Genomic DNA, 22,063 nt, shown 5'->3' on the forward strand with positions numbered 1-22,063 from the left:
GTCCTGACTTAACCACTGCTCACTCATAGTAAGCCAAGGCTTAGCATCATGTGCAAACCAGGTCAATAACATGTGTCGACCTTTAAAAGTGCCACGACTGTGTAGTGTTTGCTACAATATACTAGTGCAGCTACCCCTCTGAAAATATTTATTTTAATACAGTTTTAACTTCTCCAATCAGTTGTTCAAGTGGAATTGCATAATTTTTTAAAAAATTATACCATCCTCCTTCACTACCCTCCTACCCATAGCAATGCCTCAAAATATGAGAAGCAGGGTCCATGCAACAGTTTCATGGAACAGTTGTTGCATGGGGGACAAGGAAGGTAAATTGCAGAGCCTTCAAATTATGTCCAAACAGCTTTGTAATAGAGGAGATGCAGGTAAGGAGCTAGAAAAGAAATGGAGGGAAGAATTGCTGGTGATCCAACAGAAGATCAAATATTTATGCATTCCCAGTATTTGTATGCCTTTTGATCATAGAGGATGCAATGGTCTGAAAAAGGCAATCACATTTTTGCATAAAGATAGAAAATGTAAAGAAATCTGCAAGCAACAACTCACTTAACACAGAGAATGTCACCTTACCCCAATTCCGTGACCAGCTTGCAAACTGGAACCAGCCTCCAATCTGTTCACTGGGTCAGAAACTGGACATACTTTAATGCCTGGATTTTTACCATCAGAAAGGATTTTACAGATGATCAACAGGACCAGCTGCAGAAGAGAAAAGCGAAGGAGAGATACTGAGAAGAGTATTCTCTGAAATTAGTTTGTACACATATACACACTTGACAACCAGACTGAACCAACAATTTGATTGCTTGAACATTAATCATGAGTCTTTCTGGGGAGATAACAGCCAGCAGTGCAGCAAGCTTTACCTAGACCCTCCCTGAATGTATTTCTCAATTATCAGGATGAGTCATTCACAAGTACTATTATTACAGACTTAAAATAAAATGTGCAAATAAAGTCACAAACTTTGGACAAGAAAACAAGCCAGATTATGTATTTAGGGCAAAAAGAAGCCTTTACACTTTATAAAACTAATATTAAATTGATCGTTACACCAATCTCCCATTCTAGGAAAGAAAGACTCCAGTTAGAAATAAAAATGCTCTTTTCCACATGCGCCTCCTTCAGCTTTATGAAATAAGGGTTTCCTTCTCATTATAAAAAAATCTCCCACACATCGTGCAACTATTTCCCTCGCCCATAAGTGACTCCTGGATTTCAAGTATTTAACAACAATCAATTTAGCAGCTGTTAACAGAATGAATACTGAATCTATGTTCCTTTGGGGAATTCTGCCTTCTATATCTCCCAGACAGAAATAACTCTGGTAAGCTCAGCACGCACACTGATGGCACGGCACTGCAGTGAGGTAGGCAGCTTTTTCAATCAGAGAAGCAGGTAGCAGAACATGTGAGAGAACCCCACTGCCCTACACTTTTCCTCCACAGGGCCACACACTCCCCCAGATAGCCACCTTTTCCTGCCCCAGAGCCAGGCTAGGAAAAAAAGTGGGCGGGGGGGAGATTCTCCACTAAGAAATGCCTCCCACCCTGACACTTACACTTATTCAGCAACCCACATTCGAAGACGTGGGGCTGCCCCCAAACAGGTTTGTACATTATGGAGCACTGAAGTTACGGAAGCATCCCTCTGCATTGCTTTACCCTCTTTTGCTTATAAAAAGCACTTCATCAATTTGATCTTGGGGTCAAATAGACCTCAATAGATTTATTTAATTAAAAAAATGTTTGCAATGACTCCAACTCAATTTTAAAAATAGAAATGTGTTTATTTTCTTGTACTTTTTCGAACTGTTGAGAAACAGCCTATATTCTAAGACAAGGCACAATATCTGGCTTGGCCCTAAGAGATTAGTATGTGGCTTCCCATCCTAACCAAGACTACATGCCACCAAGTAATCCTGGAGTCCAATCAAAACCCGCAGAACGTCTGCAGAAACAGAAGCCTATTAGTAGATTCAAGCAGAGCTAAGTTTTCTTTCCCGGGTTCAGAAACAAGGCATGTCCAACTGCTCCTTTCTCTGGAAGCTCCTCTAACATTACAGACATGACAGATCTCCAATTTAATCACTGTTCAGCAACAGAAGCCACCGCCCCATCCTTTTCTTATCCTATTTCAGCATTACCCCAGTAACTGCAGGGAAACAGACCGTGCGCCTCTGATGACCGACAAATCAGTTTGCAATCTTTAGATTAACTCTAGCAGAAAGTCTCCATATGCTTAGCCAGCTCTCTAAAACAACCCCTCCCCCACCCAAAAAAACTAGAAAATTGATATTAAGGGGCAAGTCAGAGAACAGGGAACAGGCTCGGTCTGCAATAACTAAAACCCAAACTAAATGCTAGGAATTTAGAGAGGCAATACTTACAGTTTTGTGTACTAGGAAAAGGGACTAAGATATTTGCTTTCCCAAACAGTGTACCTCCAGATGTTGTTGGACCACAACTCCCATCAGCCTCAGCCAGCATTGCCAATGGCTGAGACTGATGGGAGTTGTGGTCCAACAACATCTGGAGGCACACCGGTTGGGAAAGGCTGTAAAATAGACACAGAGACTTCTGACCAGGCAAGCAACAGACTGAGCACAAACACAATCCATCAAGCACTGTGAAGGCCCACCTGCAAAATAAAGACAATACCCTTGCCTCAAAATTCAGGGATCACATCTAGAACTGCTTTGGCAAAGAGGTAAACACATTTCTCAATGCTCAATTTTTTAATTTCTCAATCGCTGCCTTTGCAACCAGGCATCGCTTTTTAAAGATAAGCTGGGGGGGGGGGGGAGAGGAGGATTCACAGAACCAGCCATGGCCAGGTACTGATACACATCAGCCTTCCCCAACCTGGTGCCCTCTGGATGTTTTGGACTACAACTCCCATCAGCGCCAGCCAGCACAGCCATGTGGTCTGCTTGTTTCTAGATTTCCAGGTTCTATTACTGGCCTAAGCCATCCCTTGAAAGCTAATCAGCCTACCCCAGCAGGGAGAGTTGGTGATGGGACTGCTAAGCACAGCTTAGTTGCATAGCAGGTATGAACATACCAGCCAAAATTCTTGCTCTCTCTTTCAGCCCGGTTCCAGATGCTTGAGCCGCTGCTAATCCCTATTTTTTTTTTATTAAAAAGCCTCTTGATCCGATTGTTTCCTTCCACTCCTGCAGCAGCCCTTGAAATCCTGAAGGAATGGGAACATGCGACAACTGCTCCACTCTCCAATAAGGAACAACCAAACCCATCACTTTCCTGGGTGGCACTTATTCCTCCCCTCCACTTCTAGCCTATACTGAGATAAAAGTGACGCTTCTTTCCAGGCTGCTGGTAATCTAGAATTAAGACTGCCTGCATACGCTGCACAATCTAAACAAGGGACTCAGGTTCCATGATCTGAGCATCCTATCTTCCACCACAGCTGTTCGCTCTGAGTCAAAGATCCTTTACCTGAAATCAAAACCACATGCTTCATTACTTCTTGAGGGCTAGAAGCCTAATTGTTTAATAGTTTTTAAAGATGTTTTGTTTTTAATATATTTTAAAGTCTGTTTTTATGATGTTTCAGAGTGTTCTTAGTGCTTTTGTTTGCCGCCCTGGACTCCTACTGGGAGGAAGGGTGGGATATAAATCTAATAAATACATAAAATAAATAAATAATTTAAGAAACGGCTGTGTCTACCTCCATACTGAGGCCAATGTAGTGCATGGTGTAGTGGTCAGAGTGGCAGACTAAGACTGGGAAGACTATTCCATTCAGCCATAAAGTTCACCAGGTCACCTTAGGCCATTGCTCACTCTCAGCCTAGCCTACTACACAGGGTTGTCGGTTACAAACCAATGCCTGTCTGAAGGATTATCCCTCAACCGCCCCTTTACTCCCTTCCCAACTGCCACCCTCTTCAATGAGCAGGAACCTTCTCCAATCCATCACTTTGGCATTCTCCATTTACAAAAATCATTCATACCACACCCCTATAAAAAAAGAAGAAGGTGGTGGTCCTCAAGGCAACTCACAGCCATAAAAATATAAATGCAGTAAAAACCGGAGAGCTTCAAAACAGAGCCATTAAAACACAATCAAGCAGAAACGAGAAATTCAAAACAAAACAAACGCCTGGCATAATACGAAAGTCTTGCAGCCCCGCCAAAGAACCGTAAGAGGTTGACTTTGGTCCAGCTTCCCTCTTACACAAGATGCAAGTATCAGGGTTTCTTATCATACACAGCCTCCTCTTGGCCAAGGGGGAAGAGGATTATTTTTTAAAATCATGTCTGATGCTTACCTATAAAAATGCAACCAGTAAAAGTGGAGTAAAAAAGACCAGGAGCCCCACACTCAGAGGGCAGGATGTGCCTGGACTTGGTCTCTTTTCTTCTGTAAGAGTAGAGCTTTCCCCCCCTAAATCTTTCAGTTCCTTTGAGGTTTATCACGTGTGTCACCCATATAAAGAACCCTACGTATTCCATGTACCATAATGGAATCCCCTTAAGAGAGCTTTTCAACGTCAATGCCACTTCTGCCTGTTCCCAGCCTCTGCTCTCCTTTTAGCTTAAATCCTCCTTGGGAGAACTAGAGGCTGCACAGCAAGAATCCATCCCCTGCCAATGCTTTTCAGGGCATCCGAGGGTCAGATTTTTTCTTTTTAAACACACACACACAAGCATTTAAGAACAAGAGCAAGAAAGGGTTAGGCATGAACAAGTAGGTGGGAGCAGCTCAGTTCCACATTTCCGTGGCTCTTAGGCTTCCCTTTGTTTCAGCTTTGCTTGTACAAGCAAATAGCTTCAGCATCAACGCCTCCTACAAGTGTATCCAGACAACATCCACGGCACTTCAGACCCAGCGCAGTGATTTATAGCACCCAAGAGAGCATTATGGTAGAAGAGGAAACAAGTTCCAGAAAGGTACCATAGTGTTTGTTCTTACTGCAAAACACAAAAAAGGGTGCAGACAATGAAGAAAAACTGAATGGTAATAGAAGGGCTGTCTTGCAATCTCTGACGGCACAAACACTTTTAAAAAGACATTTATTCTGTTATAGCAGGTCTCGCTTCCAGGTTTCCTCTAGGGAAACGGATCCCACCATTGCCACCACCACCTATGGGGAAACTGTTCCCTCAGTCCCACTTTTTATAAACACATTTAGATATTTACGCTTCTTTGATTTCTATATTTATATACTCCTTTGATTTTTATACTTTAAATCAGAGTTCCTCAATGTGACCCTTTTCTGCCACCAGCCATGGTCTTAGAATGCTTTTGCAACCTCCTAGTAACCTGGTATGACAGTTAATAGATCATTTTGCCTAGGCCTAAGATGGTTTATTAAAGGGATATCTTGCATATAAGGGGATGTGGATATTTACACTGGGGTCTTAATGTGTGCTTGACCACAGTTTCAAAGGACTGTTGACAGAATCAGCCTCCAAAAGACTGACCTCAGGCCATATTCCCTAAGCCTCCATCCCAGCCAAATTCACAGACAACCCGGTCCAGCTCCTGGATACAATCTTCCTCTGACACTCAAAGCTCCTCCAGTTGTACTTCTGGCTGTTAGGACAGTTTAGCAAATAATAAAAAAAAGAACTGCTCATATGACCTTCTTGTGGTAAGACCAGACAAGACACAGGGCAACCCCTTAGCCCAAGACAATGACTGAGGAAAATGGAAATGGACTACCTTCAAGTCAATCCTGACTTTTGGGTACCCTACAAATAGGGTTTTCATTGTAAGGGGTATTCAGAGGGAGTTTACCATTGCCTTCCTCTGAGGCTAGTCCTCCCCAGCTGGCTAGGGCCTGCTCAGCTTGCCACAGCTGCACAAGCCATCCCCTTCCTTACCCGCAACTGCCAGCTGAGGGGCAACTGGGCTTCTGGGGACTATGCAGCTTGCCCACGGCTGCACAGGTGGCAGGCACACTGAGGATTAATTGCTTAATGCTTGCACTTTCACTTCAGCTTTCTCTGGTCTTTACCTCAAACCTCCAAGATAAACTAATTTTACCAGCTCCTTATTTCTCCCAACCGGCAGTTAACTGCCCTTTCTTCGCAGACTAGGACCTCCAGCCAATCAGAGCCTGTTGTTTCCCAGACCAATCAAAATGAATTTGCATGATCCAAGCCCTGCCTATAAATATTAAAAGTGATTGGCTCGTGCTCTCTTCCCCCCCCCCGACATATTCCCCAAGGAACAGCTACTAAACAGGCCTGCAACATAGTAATAACACAAGGCCTCAAACTTTGACAATTACAGCCTGACATCAACAGAGGACGTAAAAATCTTTTCCTAAAAAAGCACAAAACATAAACAGACAAACATATACCCAGCATATCTCTGTACTTCCCATGGACATCTGGTTGGCCACTGTGAGAACAGGATGCTGAATTAGACTGCTCCCTCCCGGTTCGGCCTGACCCAGTGACCTGGTTCTTCTTTTACGTGCTTAGAGCAGGATCTTGGAGCACTGTCTCGCTATCAGTCGAACCGTCCTGAGCAGCCTCCTGCCTCCCCATACCCCATCACAAGCACCAACCAAAAAATAAATCACATGTTCACACATGACAGTATCCAGCTCACTCCTTCTGTCAGTGCAAGGATTTATGCTTGCGCAATGAAACTTCCTCCTTCCCCTCACGTGGGGAGAGCACGGGCAGGGAGAGGATGAGGGCAAGTTCCGCGGTGCAAGTGTAAATCCTTGGAGCGATAGAACAAATGAGACGGAATCACTCCAGCGGAATAGAGGCCCCATCTGCACTATACATCTAAAGTAGTGTCATACCACTTTAAACAGTCATGGTTTACCCCAAAGAATCCTGGAAAGTGTAGCTTGTGAAGAGTGCCGAGAGTTGTTGAAAAAATAGAAATGGACTGCCTTCCAGTCAATCCCGACTTACGGCAACCCTGTGAATAGGGATTTCATGGTAAGCAGTACTCAGAGGGGGTTTACCATTGCCTCCCTCTGAGGCTAGTCCTCCCCAGCTGGCGAGGGCCCGCTCAGCTTGCCACAGCTGCACAAGCCAGCCCCTTCCTCGTCCGCAACTGCCAGCTGGGGGGGCAACTGGGCTCCTTGGGACTATGCAGCTTGCCCATGGCTGCACAGGTGGCAGGGCACGCAACCGCTGAGCCACTCACTGTGGGGGTGATCTTTAGCTGGCCCTTGACACCCAGGAGACGCGAGTGGGGATTTGAACTCACAGACGCCGGACTCCCAGCCGGGCTCTCCTCCTCACTGTGCTATACCAGGTGCTTCCGAGAGTTGTTAGGAGACCCCTATTCCCCTCACAGAACTACAATTCCCAGAGTGTTTTAAATAATCAATCCCTCTTTAACTGTAGCTCTGTGAAGGGAATAGCTCTGCTAAGTGATCTTGGTGGTGACAGGGGCTTAACCTGGAACCTTCCACATACAAACACAAGATACTCTTCTATCTGGGTGTAGTTTCTCCCCGCAGCTTTGTATCTCTGCTCTACTTGTGACTCCAACGGAAGCTAATCCATTAGCACACACAGCAACAGTCCCTCAAAAAGCTTCCCTGACCAGCCGCTGAAGATTATGCATGAACAAACAGTGAGATGGCAATTCTAGTCTTTGTGGTCTTATAAGATCAAAGTTGTGGTGTTATCAGGGGATGCTAGCCAAAGAGCTTATGTGGAACCTCTGTGTTCAGAGGAAGAATACCTCCAAATATCAAGTTGCTGGGTGGGGCAAATGGGGAGGTATCTGTCCCATTCATGCCCTGCGCGTGGGATTCCTGGAAGCATCTGGCTAGCAGGATGCTAGATAAAGCGATCCAACATCCTGTTGTGTCTCAGCTCAAAAAAAATCCATTCATAGCTCAGTGGATAGAGCGCCAGCTTTGCATAAAGAAGGTCCCACATTCAGTCTCCAGCATCCCCACATAGGGCTGGACAGTTCCCTTCTTGAAACTTTGGAGAATTGTACTGTACGGAGGTACATGGGCCAATGGTCTGACTTGGAATAAGGCAGTTTCCTATGTCTCTAATTTGAGATTTAAAATTCCATCATGTAGCTGTACGCATGCACTTAGCATGGGATGCAAGACTATTTACATAGCACAGCATCATGTTAAAGGGATGTTGAGCTTGTCTTGCCATGTTATAGAACTGCAGGAGGATAAAACAATTGCAGTTGTTTTCAAATCTGGGACAACAGGTAAGTAAACACATAACAGTAGTTCCCCCCCCCCAGTATTCACAGTGTCTCTGTGACACAGTTTGGAACCTCAAAATAATGTTATTTTTTAAAAGCCCTTCCATTCAGATTCAGATTTCTTTTCAGACATTTCTGGAGATGTTAAAAGCATGCAATTCTGTGTCAGAGAGATGCATCATCCTTCCAATTTAGGCTTATTAAGCAAAACCCAGCTGTTAAATAGCTGGCAGCCAATTTCTGTTCCATTTTTAAGATCATGACTCAAATGTGCAGATTTACACAGGGCTGAGATGAATAGGAAAAGACAAGGGTAAAGGAAGAGAAAGACCCAAATATGTAGTTATATTCCTTGTGAACAGGACTCTCTATCTCTGCAATTCAACAAATGTATGAGCAACTGTAGAAATGGTCAGGAAGTGCTGAATTCAACATCCAGAGTCCCAGCTTTTTAAAATATAAGTTTCTAGTCCCTAAGAGGATAAATCTGAAAAGCATGTAAGCACGGCCTTGTTCACACATAGTGCTAAACCATAATTAAACCATGGTTTAGCATTATGTGTGAACCCAGCCCAACAACTTAACTATGGTTAAAGGTCACTCACTGACCAAGGTTTGTAACTGGTTTAAAACCTTGGTTAACATTTATAGTTTAGTTATGTGCGAACCCAGAACTCCTTAACTATGGTTAAGGAGCCATCATCACCCAAAAGCTACAGAGCCAAAAGTGAAGATTAGCTCTTTTGGGGTCATATCTCCTTTAATGGTGGAAAGGGAGAGGGGAATGTAATAAACAAGGTTTTAGTAGTTGTCTGCCAGACACCTGAAGTTTAACTATGGTTAACATTAACCATGGCTTAGTGTTCTGTGCTAACCAAGCCACTATCTGATGAAATTCAGAGGTTTGGGGACACGAGGGTGGGGAAAGCAGCATTTCGAAGAAGAATTTCTAGTAGTCAAGATATGGAGCTTTGGTGCCATACAAAAACCTTTGCCCTTCCTCATAATTAGCAGAGGCAAAATAAAATTAAGTAAATATAGGGATCACTGCCAAAATCAGTGCACAGTTCCAACAGAACTAATCCAGGTGATATAATTCAGCTTCTTTTGCTGCAGATTTTTATTATTATTATTATTATTATCAGGGCTGTGGAGTCGGTACACCAAACCTTCAACTCCGACTCCGACTCCTCTATTTTTCTACTGACCGACTCCCACTCCACCCAAAATTGCTTCTTGTCAATCAAAATTTATTTGGAAGTCGGAGTCGGTACATTTCTACCAACTCCGACTCCACCCAAAATTGCTCCCGACTCCGACTCCACAGCCGTGATTATTATGATTACTATAAGCAGCAGCATGCAGGATTAACTCAGCCCTTCCTAAAGGGCAGGTATGTTCCTTGAACTCTGCAATCATGAAGCAACCTTATACCGCTGGTCTACCTTGTCCAACACTGTCTATTCCAGTTGTCTTCAACCCTCTTACACGCAGAACTCACCTTTTAAAAAAATATATTTAACCTTTTATTGAAGATTTTTCACATACATAAACATGTTCAAAAACTGTTCAAAATAGAAAAAGAAACAATGAGGTAGTTAGGGAGTGGGAGGAATACAGAGAAAGAAGGGAAGGGTGTCTGGGGAGAGGGCAAGGGGGTAGTCTACAACCTCATAGAATCAAATCTCCCCAGAACTCACCTTTTGAGCTGCAACCTGCAACGGGGGGGGGTCCACTTTTAAAATTTTGCCTGATTTTGCCTCTAACCAAATGAAAGGCTGTACGGGGCTCTTGTATTTTTAAAAACTGAACTGAATAGGTGCTGCAGTGCCACATCAATACAGGCCTAACAGAAGAAAGAGGGTTATGTCCTTCACCTTGTCAGAATCCCCACCAAGTCAAATCCCTTGCTGTCAAAACAAGACTTGCTTTTGAGGAGACCTTGGAAGAGATGCACTGTAATTTTTAAAAAAGGCTAGACTACCCTTCTGAGATATAGCCAGACAACTTCACACACAAAAAGTGTTATACTAGGCCACTACTGCACCTTCTGGGTCTAAAGACCATCATGGAAAACTAACCAAAATGCATTAGAAATTTTCCTTGGCACGTAAGAACAGAAAGGCTTATCAGAGTCCACCATCCCATATTTCACAACGGCCAAGAAGATGCCCTCAGAAAGCTGATAAGCCAGACCACAAGGCCAACAGGTGTCCCCCCCCCCGTTTATCACCAGCAGCACCTGTTACCAAGACGAACTGAATCTTACTGAATCTCTCTCAACATGGAGATTCCATCTGGCTACTGTGGCTAATAGCCAAAAGACCAATCCTCCATAAACTTGTTTAATCTGTTCTTCTTGTTACCATCCAAGCTAGAGACGGCCATCACATGCTGTGAATTCCAGAAGTGTTTTTTTAATTAAATCTTTTATAATACTATTTTACTGGGTTTTATGTTGCATATCTGTTTTTAAAGATGCTGTTTTATTGTTTTTACACTGTATTTTACATAACAATTGAGATTTTTTAAAATAGTGAGCATAGAAATATATATGTATTGTATTTAAAAAGTGCCTACAGCCATACTACCCCGGATCTCGTCTGATATCTGAAGCTAAGCAGGGTCAGGCCTGGTTAGTACTTGGATGGGAGACCGCCTGGGAATCCCGGGTGCCGTAGGCTTAGAGGAAGGCAATGGTAAACCACCTCTGAATACCTCATACCATGAAAACCCTATAAATATATCCAAAAAAGATTCATAGGGTCGCCATAAGTCACAATCAACTTGAAGGCATATAACAACATTTAAAAAGTGCATTTTGTCTAGTGCAAAATAAGGACTTGTCTGCTGTGAACCAGCTGCCAATCAGTTTCACTTGGGGACCCCCAAGTTCTAGAATTGTGCTAGAGGAAAAACATTTTCACAAACCTCTATCACACTCCCTACCCTTAATCATATTTTTCCCTAAATGGAAACATCACAAGAACATACAGGAGAGCCCCACAGCTGGATCACGCCAACGGCCCATCTAGTCCATCATCCTGTGTTCACAGTGGCTAACCAGATGCCTCTGGGAAGTCTGCAAGAAGGACCTGCGCGCAACAGCAACACTCTCCCCACTTGCGGATCCCAGCAACTGGCTCCAGACAGCAGAGGAAGAACATCCAATAACATTCTCTTGCATTCAGAGACCATCCGTCTGTCATCAGCAGACATTTTCCCATGCTGACACTTCAACTCCTTTCACACCAGCATCCAACTCTGCAGCTCATCAGGGTCCTTCCAGAATTTTGTTATGACCCTCAAGGGCGCTTGACAACTGGAGCACACCAACATTCACTCACCACTGCCAGGTTATGAATACAGCATTCGCTGACCCTGATCCAAGCCTCATCTTCCCCTCCTGGAACAATAAGAGAGAGAGACCCATTACTACTTACCTTTCCAACTCCCATAGACAGTCGTGGTTAGTCAGCAGCATTATGCACCAGCAAGTTTTCAACCAGCCCCGGGCTTTACCTTTCAGCAGGTTTTCCTTAATAACTCCCCACTGACTTGCCCTTATATAGCATCTTTCACCCTGAAGGGCACCAGATTGTTTTCATTACCTGGGATGCAGCACAGTTGCAGCTGCTCTGCACACATAGACCTACCCCAAGGAGACCCAGCCTCCAATCAACAGGAATTATTAGCCCCCATATTGCAAAGGGGGCAGGGAAGAGAACAGGGAGGGAACAGTGGTTGAGTAAAGAGTGGCTTGCCCAACACTACCTAGTGCGTTCATGAAAAAGGCAAGACTGGAACTAGGAGCTTTTCAACTCATAGCCACTACCTCCCACCAGCTGCCTCAGCTTAGGTTCTAAGTAGAGAGCCCATGTCGTGCAATGGTTAGAGCGTTAGACTATGACCTGGGAGACTAGCATTCTAAACCCTGCTCAGCCCCAAAGCTCACTGGGTGTCCTTGGGCCAGTCACTGTCTCTCAGCCTAACCTTTGTCACAGGGCTATTGTGAGGATGAAATGGAGGGGGAAACCATGTACACCTTTTTGAGCTCCTTGCAGGAAAAGCTGAGATATCAATGTACAAAAATAAATGAAATAAAATAAACCCTAATTTACAGAAGAGTACATTAGGCAAAGCTCAGCAAGCCAAGGCAGAACTTTCCTCACTTATTCTGGCTACCAAGTTTATTGTGCATGGAATACGCACAGCGCAGGACCAACATGCCTTTAAATGCAGCCCTGGAGAAAAAGGAAGCCGTCTTCTGTCCCCCCACCCTCCCGCAGCTTTTAGCCAAATACTGTAAGGGACAAGGATAAAGAGGAGCGCTTGCTTTATCTGCAGACTGTAAATCTTGACATGCCAAAGGCAACATTGCTCATAATGCATGGTATTACATATTTCCAAGCCCACACTGCTGTAGGGCTAAGTGCTCGCCTCTGGGCTCTGCAGCAAAAGCACAAAACTGGATCCGCACCCACAGTCTGAATCCTGCCTGGACAATACAGGAACACCCTACAGACGTTTGCTTTTCTTCTGCAAAAACTATTCCATGCTGGTAGAAGAACTCCCCAGTGGAAAATTTAAACTGACATGGATGTTTTTCATGTTTGTCAATAACAATAGTGACAGGCTTTTACTGCAAAGGATCTCATAAGTAGTGGTAAACTGGCTGGCCTCTTCCTTTACCGTCCAAGTTTGGCTCTCTCCAGGCAGCCAATCTAAATGCAAATTATGAGAGCAAGAGAAGCAAAAACTACAATACTTTGGAAGAAGAATGGCAGAGAAAATGTTACACTGTTGACAAAGCAGCAAAGGAAGTACTTGAAGACATAATCCTGCATAGGTCAAGAGAGCCTGACTGGGCTGGATTAATCGTTGTACTAACAACAACAGTGTAAGAACCCTGCTGTAGCACAATTATCCAGGTGGCAAGTCAGTGTTAAGAAAGTGCATCTTGTGCCAGCCAGCTTGATCTCCTTGAAAGTTCCTTCCAAACTGGAACATAGTGCTACTCAGCCAAGAAAATATTCCCTAGTCATCTTCCTATACTGCACCAGACTGCCCCGCTCCTGGGCTTCCCAAATGAGACAACCAAATTCTGACAACATTAATGACCATTGTCAGCCTTTGCAATTTGAGGGAGGAACAAAATATGCCTCCTTTGGTTGCACAGACGCAGCACCAATGGGCAGTTTTGGATCTGCAACTACACCAGGGTGCCCATGAATTTCAGCTGAACGTGACAGCTAGCCAGAATTTGTGGCTGCCATCACCCTGAGCCTCCTCCAATTTGGGAGAGAGGAAGCAGTTTCTGGTCTCATGCTGAACTTTGGGGGCCCTAAAAAAAAAGTCTATGAAGCAGACTGCAAAGCCTTATTAAACATGATCCCCTGCCCCAAGCTCAGGAAGACAGAGGTTTGGTCTTCTTATACTGTGCTAGAGGACTTTTAAGCTCTTCCAAAGTGTGTGGAGATGAGCCCCTGCCTTCCCCCTGTGTTTTGAGCAAGGGGGGAGTTGGATCCTCCTTGATCTTACTCCAAAAGCCCAGGCAAAGGATCTCCACATTTGCCAGGCAGGGATGGGACTCTGAGCAGGACTGCAGGGTGGCAAATAAAAGCACTAAAAACACTTTAAAACATCAAAAAAACAGAAAAATACATCAAAACAAAACATCTTTAAAAAGCCTCCAAGACATCTTTTTTAAAAAAGGTTAAAAACATACTTTTTTTAAAAAAGCAAGGTTTAAAAAGCAATTCCAACACCAACGCAGACTGGGATAAGGTCTCAACTTAAAAAGGTTCAGAAGATTAAAAAATCATCAGGGTGCATTAGCATCCAGGAGTAGAGATGTAAAATTTCCAGAAATCTTAAAGCCATGGGAAAAAACAGGTTTTTTCCCCCCAAAAATGGAAATTTTTAGAAAAATTGAAAAAATGCAATGTTAGCACTTTTTGCAGATTGAAAGTCACTTTGTTACTTCAGGATCATCAAATGTAATTATGTACAAGTTGGTTTGGCATAAAATCATCACATTTGGTATATTAAAAAGTACATTTTATTCAAACTATTATTACCAATTGAATTTACTTTTTTAAATTTTTACTTTTTTTGGTAACAAATGGATCTACGAGATCCTGAACTGTAAGGAACCTCTTTCGTTTTGCCAGTTTATGAGGAGCAAGAAAAAAACAGTTTATAAAAAAAAAACCAGAAGAAACCATCAATATTAATAACAAAGAAAATTATTTATGTCTCCGCTAGTCCTCCAGTGTCAAGCAGACATAAAGCATCCATTCCCATAAAAAGAACTGAGAAAAGGGGGGGGGAGACCAAGATTCAATTAAACATTTTATTCATCATGCTAAAATAAAAAAGCATTCCATAATCCATTTTTTCTTCATTTTTTTCAATTTTTTGGAAAAAAAACAAAAAAGGCTTCAGAAAAAAATGGGGGGTGGAATTGTTTTTTTCTGAATTTTTCTGGGGTTTTTGCAGGCCTTCACATCTCTATCCAGGAGTACTGCATGGTTGTTCCACCCAATTCATTTCTATTTTTACAAAGACCCTGAAGAGGCAGCCCCCGTTGAGAAGACAGTGTGCCACGGGTGCACGGTGTGACATGAGGAGAGAGAAAAACCAGAGTACCAACCTGGGGGGGAGGGGAAAGATGCAGTGGGGCAGGACAGGCTTGCCCATTATTTGCAAGGCACAAGGATTCTTCCAGCAGTTAATTGACCCTTGAAAATGAGTTACAGACAACGGCCCACTTCTTCATGCTCTCCCTCCAAACATCCAGCTTCTCACTTGCAGGGCCTTTTGAAGGTGAGGGCTATGTCATGGTCCCTCAAAAATAAGAAAGGCCTACCTGAGGTTGCTGGAAAATTGCAGGAGGTTCTTAGCTAAACCCACTTCTGTAGCTAAGCAATAGCCAGACCTAGACATGAGATTGCCATTTGAAAAGGAAATTGGAGGGATTGTTAACTGCACAATTCCTGCACTGCCAAAGAAATTTCCTCCGTGGATGCTTCACAATGTAGCTCTCGCTGGGTTATGTTAAAAACTCAAGCTCAAGCTCAAAATTATTTTGACTCTGAAAATACAAGGGCTTTTATAACCAAATAAGAGGCTGAACAATGAGCACCTTATCCCAAGGATGCAAATTCCACCACAGGCCAGAAAACAAGTCTCTACACACACACAAAAACCTTCAAGGGCTCAAGGAGGACCTTTGTTGAAGCTGCATTCATACCGGCAGTAGTTAACACCAAGCCCTCTTTGCTACTCCCTACAAACAGCCAGCAACAACTCAGAAGGAAGGAGAGCCGTTAGGTGGCCATAGGTTCTATTTGTATCAAAAGCAAGGCTGTCTGTGCAAAGAGGAAGAGACTCCTGTGGCACCTTAAAGGCAAGCACAGTAATCCAAAACCCCAATCCGCCATGCTGGAGGGGCTTTTGATGGAGCACAGATGTCCCTCCATCCAGCCCTGTTAACCTTCCCCAGTAGAGAACTCTGCCAACTAAAAGAGCCTTGACACACCTGCCCAAATGGTACACAGGTGGAAGCTACTGCCACCAGCATCCCCACTGGCAGTAGATGGTGAACCCTCCCCCCCAAAATTGGGGCATATTGGGGGTGCAGAAGGGGCAGAGCTGGATTCTGTCCAGACCCTGCTGCCATCACATGACAGCAATGGGCCCCATGTGGACCTCTTCACTGGTCTAGCTTAGCAGCTGGACAGGGCAAGCACTGGAGCTCCAGGGTGGCATTTGACAAGCCCCACTGCTGTCAGCCAGGGGTTAGGACTGCACCCTTACAAATTTTCTATGGCATAAGCTTTTGTGGACTACTGTCCATTACATCAGATGCATGAAGTGTTATTCAAGTTGCAGGTACATACTGCATAGACATGTCTAGGAGGGAGGGGGAATTGTAAACAGTGAGGTCAGAAGCATACGAAATGTGGAAAGGTACAGTTGGTGATAATCATGGTGGCCCTTCACCAAAAAAACCACAGGATATCTTGGTACTGGTAAGCCAATTAACACATGCAGCATGATAAAAATACATGCCATTGATCCAATCCACAAGTTACAGCAATGAACCTCTTGATAGGTTGTAAATTCAGTGGCCTCTGTGATGTCCCTGTATTCTAATATCTGTAAATATGGTAAGTGCAGGTTTATTAAGCGATATATGGTAAGTGACTGAGTGAGAGGGGGGAGTACATGGGCTAGAATGCTGGAAAATGTTGGATGATGATTGGCTGAGTGAGTGGCTGAAGGTATAAATGAGAGGATGACAGTTGGTTCAGGGTTCTGTTTCGTGGGGGAGTTGTTGGTGGTTGGTTGTGGAGTGTGGATTGGAGTTGGTTGTGGGTTGGATTATATTTGGCTGGTATTTAGGCAGAATATATATGACTGGAAACATAAAGAGTGACATTATATGAAACCATACACTTGTTGAACATTCCTAAAGTAATCTTGTTATTTCCTGGTGTTATCAAATAAATACTTTTATTGGTTTACCAAAAGCCTGATCCTTGGCTGGGGATACACAGACCAGAAGGGAGGGCAGGGTAATTACCAAGGCTGGAGGGAAACTGTATCAAATAAATGGTGGCAGTGGTGAAGGGAGATATTGTAACATCGTCAAGTATCCAGAGCAACCCAGGGCTGTATACTTTACAGACAAATATATAAAGGGGGTTGAGGACGGCAAGGGCATCCAGACACATAGTAACAAGAAGCCAGAAGGAGACTAAAGGCAAAGTTTCAGGCAGTATCATTTACAGGAAGTGGCTGGTGGTGCTGCCTAGCAGTGGGATCTTGTGAGATCTGTGCTAGAGCGTGTGAGAGAACAAATAAAAACCGAGATCCTGACAGGTGGTGGCCCTGGTGAGAGTATCACAGGTAGAGCCAGCTGGTGGGATCGTCACAACCTCACACTATGGACAGAGTATCCCCAGCTAAAAGGGTCATTTCTACCCCCAGTGAACATCTAGGGGAAAAGATCACAATCCATATTATTTAACGTCAAGCAGCTACTACTCCATGTCTGATTTGTGGACGAGAATTAGGATCCACAGTGCAAAAAACAAAAACAAACAAAAACCCTTTCACTGAAGAGAGCGCAGGTGAGGGAGGTCAGACCCCTAACCCTGAAAACCAGCCTGTCACACAGGCAGAAAAGACCACAGGTCTAGTCCAAACATCCTACTCTATGGCAACCAGGCGTCTTCTCATCCTCACACCAACACAAATCCCACCCACCTGCTTTCTGCCTAAGAGTGACTATGGTTTTAAATACATTTGCTAAGTCTTTATGGTGCCACAAAACTCTTTACTGTGACCCTGGAATAGACATGGTCAAAGTTACCCCTAACCACAGTTTGGTAATATCACCTATTTTTTTGTTCATACTTTTATCCTATCGTTCTTCCATGTTGGAACTGAAGCTGGCATACAGAGAGTTAGGAACACAGGAGATTGCCTTTCACCGAGTCAGACCATTGGCCCACCGAGCTCAGCATTGTCCACACTGACTGGAAGTGGCTCACCAGGATTTCAGATGTGGGTCTCTACCAGCCCTACTTGGAGATGCCAAGGATTTAACCTCAGACCTTCTACATGCAAAACACATGCTCTACCACTGGGCTACGGCAATCGCCCGTCAAGCCACTGACCAGCCCCAGACCTGCTTAGCTTCAACAAGCGCTTCAGACAGTATCCTAGCCCACACAGAACAGACTATACACGCTGCCACCCAAACTGCAACTTCCAGCTGAGTAGTCCCTGCAGAACAAATAAATTAATGGCTTTGTACATATACACCCCACTCTTAGTCAATGGCACCTCACCTTGCCAAGTGACAAAAGAGCTACTTATGAGAGCATTTTTGTTTTTTTGGCTACTGCTGAAGTCAGGAGTTAATTATGTCAGGAGCTGGGCCAACAGGCTACAACCCACCTGGGTGTGTCAGCCCAAATCTGAAAGCTGGAGCATGTCAGCGGGATCCATGCTTACTCAACAGTTTCAGGAATAAAGCAATCAATGTGGTCTGATCACATGGGAGACTCCAGGAGAAGAGTCCACAGCACAAAAAAGGGGAGGAAATCAAGGAAGTCCTGACCTACTCTGGTTGTAAGCTGCAGGCAGATGTGCCCTGCACCAGAGGAGAGGAGAGAAAAGATCCGACTCAGAAGCTGACGTAAAACTACAGCCAAATCAAAAGGCAGCCCTGAATGCCGAACTGAAGCCTTAGAAACCCAAGGAAAACACAGTTTTCTACCAATTCCTAGTCCTCCCATAACTTGGCAAGTAGCTATCACAAGCCCCACATCTAGATATTCTGCCAACCAATTTCCAATCCGCTTATACTAAAACAGGCAGACTGACAGTTAATAGATTTTTTTTTTGAGGATTCAAAGCAGAACAAATCAAAAGGCAACACTATTCACTATATCTTTCCCCTTACCTGACTGTTCTAGGACAGAGTTCTCTCTCTTTTGAAAAGGGTGTATTATTATTATTATTATTATTATTATTATTATTATTATTATTCTGGTAATAAGCTACCACAACCTTGACCAACACTGGAGCCCTGATGCTCTTGCCACATTACTCATTTCCCTCTTTTGAGTTTGCACTTCTGTTGGAAGACATTAAAGAATCTGCAGACAAACACACGCACATCTCTCTCCATGCCGACCTATGCACTGAAGCCAAGACCAATGCCAGGGTAACCTTTGCCTACATACATTAGGAAAGGCACTCAAATATCTGCAAATTTGCCTCTCATTTTAGGCCCTCTGCTAGCTCTGCTGGTGTATAAGATTTTCACGTAAAGTAAGGTGCCTAGGACAGGAGCTTGCTAAATTTTATTATCGGGGAGGTCCCTTGAGGGAGCTGAAGGTTAGCAATGGTGGGCAAACGTCTCTGAAAGACAAGGTTACCTGCTACTCCAGAAACAGGGCCCCTACAGGGAAACACCAAGTATACTCTAGCATGGGGTGCACAAAACAGCTCAGGATCCATTCTACTGGTATGTAATTTAGTTTATGCAGTTCTGAACTATTTTAAGCAGATCAGCAAGGATTTCTGACCAGAGCTGTGGAGTCGGGAGTCGTGGAGTCAGAAGCAATTTTGGGTAGAGTCGGAAGAAATGTACCGACTCCGACTCCAGCTTCAAAATAAAATTAATAGTTTAATATTAACATTAATATTAATTTATTAATATTAATAAATTAATATACACTTGCCATTTATGAAGGAGTTGGAGTCGGAGAGTAGAAAAATAGAGGAGTTGGAGTCGAAGGTTTGACATACCGACTCCACAGCCCTGTTTCTGACTCCCAATTGGTAGGCAATAGAGGCAAATTGGCCTCCTTCCTTTTTAAAAAAAATAGATTGTTCAAGAATTATATTCAGGTCATCTCAGGGCACATGGCCCCAAGAAGTAATGGCTCCTACTCCCCAAGCCACCATTTTGCATCCAGCTCCAACCCCTAGTTGTAATATTGCACCTGGCTCTGGTTGGCAGACCTCTGGGTTCTGGAAAACAAAATCTGACCATCATCTGCTCTTGAGTATTCTTTCAGTTCATGCAGAACAACAGTGAGGATCAACAGGCCTGGCCGGCACTGCATGATTTGAGTGCATTCCCTCAAACACTTCCAAGAATCATCTGCAACATACAGGGGTTCAGAGACATTCACGTCAACATGAGAAAGATTCCCTGAAGCTGAGAAAGTCTTGAAATCCACTGCTGTAGGAGCATGATTCATCCTGCCCAGATGTGTCAACTCTGCCAGTTCGGATGACATTTGCCTGGTATATTAAGTGTGTATTTGCCTCTCTCAGCTAGGCCCAATACATGCACATTAGATCCCAGCTTTTGCTCTCAAGAGGATCTCTGTGTGCTACAGACACATTCAGCTTCTCTTTAATAACGTTTGAGCTTGTTGAGCACAAAAGGCATGCATGTGCTCTACATCGGTAATGCTCGACTTAAAAGACCCAGGCAAAATCGCTGCCTTCCGGGGGGGGACGGACTTCTTTTTTTCTTTTTTGGCAGAGGCCTAGGTAACACTCAAAACCCTGCAAAATGCAGTAGAATAAATTTCCAAATCGCTATCAGCAAATCTCATAAATGAAAGGTTTGTGACACACTCGAGCTCTAAACAGAGGCTGATCAAGAGGAGAGGTTGGTCGAGGAGCACAAGATCTGCCACAGAGCCGGACACAGCCGGCCAACATTCACACAGGAGAGCTCCCCCCCCCTCATCAGCATGCTGGACGTTCCGCCTCCAAGCAGGAGATTCTTCAAGGAGGTAAGCTTCTACAACGTTCCCAGCCCAGCTGAGAGGCTGTGTGCCAGGTGCACTGGTGCTCCCGCAAAATGAAGAGAACAAGTGTACTGACTAGCAGCAGCTGTTCCACAGGCAAATGGAAGAGCCCTCCCCTTTTTTAACAGCACAAGGATCAGGGAGGCTTCAGCCAAAGCTGCAAGAGCAATCAATGAGAAAATGCAGCCAGGAGGCAGCTTTGCCGGAGATGAGAGGGAAGGCTATGAGATATTTTAAAAAAAAAGGGGGGGGAGGAAGAAAAGTAAGCCTTGGCACTCAGCTGTGAGGTCAGGGATGTAAATACACTGCTGTGCTGGTTCCGCAGTACCATGCAGCTACTGGGTTTGGGGCAAAGAACTAATTTTTACAAATATTAATACTGGCTGTTATGGTTGCAAAGTTTGCCCATATTGTTCAACTTGGCAATACCCAGGGAGAAGCCACAGTCACACAAACCAGGGTGGGGTGGAGTGACTGGGCAGGATCCTCAATGGTCAGGGACAGAGCATCAGTGCGCTTCTTAACTCTTGCAATGTTTAAGCAAGTGTGGCGAAGTCATCTCTTTTTTTGGCATGTTACTTAGAAGACTTGGGCTTCTCGTTCCCCTCCAGCAGAGGCACAGGTAGCTCTTTCTAGGCATCTTTCTAAAGATGCTTAGATGTCCAACCAGTACGCCACAGTTAATCACCTTTTCCTGGGTTTTGGTTCAGCTCAACTTGTCTTTCTACTCTTTTTCGTGTTTTCCCGGCCCAGTCTCATCGCTTCCTCCCCTCGAAACTGTGGGAAGTACATAGTTCATAAAGCCAATGAATATGCATGAAGGCTATAGTGCACTCTCTTTTTCTTATACACCTCTTTGCTGGAATGCAAAGCCAGGAAAGGGACCCTCCCTCTCAATGGCATTTGCATGTAGCTAGTAATAGACCAGACTGAAGGACTCCATTGAATGGCAGCCATTCCACCTAGCAGATGCAGTAAGGGCAACATCACTCCTCCCTCTCCACCGGGCTGACTAGGGCCCGCTGCTTCTGCCCTCACCCTCCCATAAGTGGCTACTCCACCTGGCTGTCAGCCGTAAAAGCAATTCTAGTCAGGCTTCTGAATGTGCTTGCTTTCCTCTTCCCACCACTGTCCCTTACTTCTTGCGAGCCATGCCTGTGTAATGTAAGCCATCCAGGCAGAGAACTGTCCCTTTCAATTCTGGTCCACACAATACTCAGCAGAATTTCCAACATTCGTACAGAAGACTCCATAAAGACTATAAAAAATAATCATGAGAATGCTAAGAGAGTCTTTCATTTGAAATGTGGTGCTGGAGGAGAGCTTTGCGCATACCATGGACTGCAAAAAAGACAAATAATTGGGTGTTAGAACAAATTAAACCAGATCACTAGAAGCTAAAATGATGAAACTGAGGTTATCATACTTTGGACACATAATGGGAAGACATGATTCACTAGAAAAGACAATAATGCTGGGGAAAACAGAAGGGAGTAAAAAAAGAGGAAGGCCAA

The 22,063-nt window shown here is 44.2% G+C and overlaps 1 protein-coding gene and 1 pseudogene across 6 annotated transcripts in view; one reads left to right on the forward strand and one right to left on the reverse strand.

Annotated features, from left to right (window-relative positions):
* Positions 1-22,063, reverse strand: part of EXTL3 (exostosin like glycosyltransferase 3) — a 230,152-nt gene that overhangs the window by 116,957 nt on the left and 91,132 nt on the right. For 4 of the 6 annotated variants that reach the window (XM_061625837.1, XM_061625836.1, XM_061625834.1 and 1 more), the window contains exon 2: positions 589-717. The exons of 1 other annotated variant lie outside the window; for it this stretch is intronic. The gene's annotated coding sequence lies outside the window, so the exon portion shown is untranslated. Of the gene's footprint in view, positions 1-588; positions 718-11,546; positions 11,606-22,063 lie in introns of all 6 variants that reach the window. One more of the 6 variants, XM_061625835.1, reaches the window with a different exon arrangement.
* Positions 10,774-10,883, forward strand: LOC133384700 (5S ribosomal RNA; annotated as a pseudogene).

The sequence above is a fragment of the Rhineura floridana genome, chromosome 4 (genome assembly GCF_030035675.1).
Source record: "Rhineura floridana isolate rRhiFlo1 chromosome 4, rRhiFlo1.hap2, whole genome shotgun sequence".
In the NCBI taxonomy this organism is placed as follows: Eukaryota; Metazoa; Chordata; class Lepidosauria; order Squamata; family Rhineuridae; genus Rhineura; species Rhineura floridana.